The following is a 5,047-nucleotide window of genomic DNA, read 5'->3' on the forward strand; positions in this document are numbered from 1 at the left end:
TTTCATGGGAGACCCCCAGAGAGGTGGATTCCTCTGGAGAGGAGTGCAGGAGTGAAGGTAGAGTGCAGCTTCTCTCCTCCCAAGGTCTCCAGGACACCTGCTGTTGTTGCCGTTTCTCCCAGGAAGCAGACAAGAAGCCCCAAAGTTTCCTTCCTTCTGCCTCATTCCTGTGTTTATAGTGCTGCAGGCACAGGGTTGTACCGATCAGGATGTTCCCCAGCCAATCCAAGTCTTTTTGGACTCCAGCCTCTTCTGCTCTCCTACTCCCCTGTGGATGGACCAGCATCATTCAGACAAATTTGCTTTTTATTTTGCTAAGCAACAGCTCGTTTCCTGTTCACTGCGCTGACCCTGCTCCCTGTGCCAGTTGCAGCCCCTGTCCCATTGTTTTGCCTCCAGCTGGATTGTCCCATGACCCCTTGGCATGTGCACTCAGCTGGAGCTCACGGCGAGCTCTTATGGTCATACTGTCCCCAAACTTTCTGAGTCTGTAGCTCCTGAGACAGGTCTCAGTCTTGAACTGGAGACCAGGCTTTGTACAAAATAAGTATATATGCATAGTGCTCTGCTCCTTCACGGAGTGCTGCCTTACCCAGGAGGAGAGCACAGAGAAGCAGGCAGAGCTGGAGTCCTCACCTTATCTTTGCCCTACAGGTATTTCAGTTTATAGAGGAAATCTAACAGCTGCGGTTCACTCCAGCTGTATCACACAGTCCTCTGTGGTCCACTTCAGGGCCAACACACACACTCACTGCTGGAAACAAGGGTTGAACGTCGATCAGGCAGGTCAAAAATGCATGGCTTGAGTCCTTCAGGGTTTTCTCTAGCTACCAAGAGGCTGTGGCTCTAGGCCAAGGTGATGGGAACACATGCTGTCTAGTTTGGGAGCTTCTTGCTGCATGCTAATTTTATACTTGTTAGTCTACTGATTATACTGAGCTTTTCCCTGAATATCTTACCATAATTGAAAAGAAAATCTGGTTCTTGAAACTACTTATTCTTAAAATAAGGAAGTTGTTCTATTTTAAAGTAATGGCCATTTCATATTAAAATGCACCACTAATTTATCTTCCAGTACCAAACTGAGCTCTTAAATATGTAGGGCCTAGTAATATTTTCCATTTCTTTAGGAAAGACTGAGGCATAACAAGGAAACTAGGCTTTGGGACTTTTTTTTTTTTTACACACCACCACCCACACACACACACACTGGGCAGATACAAATCCTCTCTCTCCTTTTTCTCTCCACCCCAGGCTTTGTTCCGCTCAGAGCTGCTGATGCCAACAGCTGAGAAAAAGGTGTAAGTGCACCTGGATAAACAAGCGAACAGGAACTGGAGCAAGAACGTGAATCACTCTCCGACAGTAGGCTGCCCTTCATTTCTTTCCACGGGTCTCAAAAAGTACAACCAGTGCCTGCTGAACAATCCCAGCTGACATTTTTTTGTTCACAGTAGATCCACAGCAGTTCCAGGGGACAGCCAGATCCCTCACAACAGCACAGTGGTCCAGCAGCTGTTTTGCGAGAGTGGACACATAAACACCTCTGAAGTTCTGGGCTTAGCACTGATTGGAATCCTACATCCTGAGCAATCAACCCAACCCAACTCCCAGACAAAGAAGCAGAATGAAATAAATGTTGGAGCAGCAAAAACAAAGTCGCAGGCTTGTTGTGCATGATTCATCCCACTCAGCCCCAACTCCATCTCCCATTACCAGCATGGTGACCTGCTACTGGTGGCCAGGAAGCATTCAGGAAGCGAGCACCTCATAGCAGGGTTCTGCACCCACTGGAACTTGTGGCAGGGCTGTACCTGGCTGCTGTCTTGTGCCAAGATCCTTCCCCAGCCCACAGACCCATTGATCACTCGGCCCAGAGACAGGCAAGAGGCACGCAAGGAGTTGAGGCTGGATTTGTGTCCCCAGAGGCACGCAGTCCTTGGTGCTCAAGTAGTGGAGCTGATCACAAGCTAGATGGAAACATGTGCACCACCAAGACTCCAGGTTGAATCACCACAACCCCTCAATTTTGTGAAGGATAAACAAATGAGTCTGATGTTTGACACATCTTGCTCTAAGCAGAGAGGGGGAAGTTTAGGCCACAGAGAAACCGATGTGTTTTGTACAAGTGTTTTTTCACCAGTCTTCAAATTCTTCTGAAAGACAGCCACCTCCCTCCGAATGCTCTCTAGTAGCCAGACATCACAGGTACTACAGTTTAAGTCCAAGAGAGAGCATTTTGAAGAGATGTTCAGAAAGCAGGCATAGAAATTGCAATGGGTATTGAGTCAAAAATGTCTCTGTGCAATTTTTACACAGAGTGCATGTACACATATGCACGAGTGGGTATTTTTTGTGGGTGAACTCCGGCAAAAATGGGCTCATGCATGAGCTACCCCTCCCAGTGTCAGTAACAAGTAGGTAGAATACATGTGTGTGATGACCACTACAGCAGTTACTTTCCCAATAAACCTCTGTTCCAGGGACTTTTATCAAACCTGTTGCCTGTGTTTTGCTAAGCACTGCAAAACAGATAAGAACATGGTGGCTTTGGTAGTGATAAGCCCAGTCCCTCCCTCTCTGCGAGAGCCCAAACTCTAGCCAGTGGTGCTAAGTACCAATACCAGGTGCAGGCTTGACTAGCTCCAGTTCTGCTTTTTGATGTCAACAAGGACAGACATTGCCACAGGTGAAGGCAAGGGGGAGAGGAGTTGTTTGCAAAGAAAGCTGCAGTATCTGCAAAGTTGTTTTTAAGATGTTTCAGAGAAAGGAGTATGCTGGCAAAAGTCCTGTTCTGTAGAGCTAGGCTTTGCATGGCTCATGGACTGCTGAGGAAACTGAATAAAGAGAAGGAAAAAGCACCTGTTTAAACAAAGGTGCAAAAGGAGGGAGAAAGCAATACCTGGAATGAAGCCAACCTCAGCACAGCCACTTTTGGCACTGCACAGGGCACTGGTAACACCTAACAGCTGAGCTGAATTTATGCATTCATTCTGGTCCTGTTAACCTGCACATGAAGCATGGAGCAGGCTTTCAGCAGCCTGACCTGCTGGCATATCTCCTTGGTGCGTTACAGAGAGTGTTCGTTCTTAACTGAAAGAACTTGCAATGCTTGTGTTCTTGCCTCATAGGGGGGACTTGCTGAGACTTCAGGGTTACTCTGGAACTTCAAAGTTGAAATTTAAACACACTTCCCAAATCCCTCCCTTTAAACCACCACAAATCCCAGCCTTGCTGCAGGGTCTGGTCTGGAGAACTTTCAGGGCTGTAGCCGAATCCAGACCCTCAATCCCAACCCCCCACCCTCCTCCCAGACCTTCCACTCCTAAGCCTGACTTTGCGCTGAGCCATCACACACTCTCAGCCAGCTCTAGCGCGGGGCGGTGGAGACCTACCTGTCTGTACAGGGACATAGCACTGCCAAGCTTGAAGATCCCAGATCATGAGCTGGAGTTCTGTAAATCATGAGGTTTGATTTTAAAAAGCAGTGATAGATGACCAGCTGGGTTAGCTCAGTTGGTTAGACTGTGGTGCTAATAACGCCAAGGTCATGGGTTCAATCCCTGCTCAGTGCAGGGGGGTTGGGCTAGATCATCTCTCAAGGTCCCTTCCAACCCAAAGCATTCTATGATTCTATGTTGTATTGTCACATATGCTTCGGTTGTTGAATTGTCCTTGCACCTCCTTGTCATGTGACAAAGACCCTGTTCACTCTCCAGCAACTCCAGCTTCACAGGAGGTGCAGAAACTAAAATTACTTCCCTCCCCCTTTCTGTGCTAGGACGACAGAACCTAATCTGTGAGATACAGAGCAGGAAAGATTTACTTTACATCCGTGTAAAGTGCAGAATCAGCCAAGGCCTTATTGCTCAGCTACATCTGTGTGCAGTAGATGATGCTCAGTGGCATCAGTCTCCATACAGGGCTAGGAGTCCTCACCCCACACTGATGGCTGCACGACACTGCTGGAGTGGAATCCACTGCTAGAAAAAATGAATGCCAGGTGCACAGTTCAGCTACACTCTGTGAGAGTTTGCCTCTGCTCTCTCCTCCAAGGTAATCCTCTGTCACGGAGTCCAAACACACATCACAGCACCCAGATTTGTGATTTATATTTTATTTTCATTCTTTTTACAAGCAAGAAAATCCCTGGATTAAAACAATCAGAATTAATCAGACACACCAAAGAATTCACCAGGCAATGGCTGTCAGGATGAGCAGGATGGCTTGAGCGGGGTTTAGTCCTGAAATCCAACTTGAGATCTGCCCCAGCCCACTGAGATGTGACTTTCCAGGTGATGCATGCCCCATCATACCAGAAGCAGTAATGCAGCAGCCCTGCTGTCCTAGGGCACCTCGCACTAGTGGGATCCCTGTGGGCTGAAACAGTGAACAGTAAGGGAGCAGACCAAACCCTTGGAGAAATGAGATCAGGAAGAGGGATTAACGCAGAGAGCAAATAATATGACCCAAATTATTAACTCTGGGATGCTAACAGCTAGGGAGCCCAGGCTCTTGCTAAGGACTCTAAAGGGAAGTGTTTCTCTGGTTTGAGCTAGTGCCCTTGTTCTATCTCAGCCCCTCCGCAGAAAGAGGTGGGACTCTCCATACCCAAACAGTGTAAGCTGAAACTAGGACCCTGAATTCTGCTTGGAAGTTCTTCTGGAACAGTGCAAACCATCTATGAGCAGTGCCACTCAGCTGGCAGGCAGTCCTATGCACTATACCAGCCCAGACAGAGACTGCAGAGAGTCCCAGAAAATGCACATGACTAGTCCTTCACAGCATGGCCACATGTTAAACACTTCATGTCCTGCCTACAGGGCAATCCAGCAAAAACTACTGTACAAAATGCAGAAAACAGAGGGCAGAGACTAAAGTCCCTGGAAGCCTAGGGGATTCCAGATACAGTCCTAGATGAAGAGAACATGCTGAATCAGGGACACACAGGGCTCCTCTGGGACACAGAGAGGTGGCTGGGTCACAGAAGAAACATCACAAGGCTGCTAGGTCTGTACAGGAGCTGAAGAAGGGACTCAGACCTACC

This window comes from Pelecanus crispus, chromosome 1 (assembly GCF_030463565.1).
Source record: "Pelecanus crispus isolate bPelCri1 chromosome 1, bPelCri1.pri, whole genome shotgun sequence".
In the NCBI taxonomy this organism is placed as follows: Eukaryota; Metazoa; Chordata; class Aves; order Pelecaniformes; family Pelecanidae; genus Pelecanus; species Pelecanus crispus.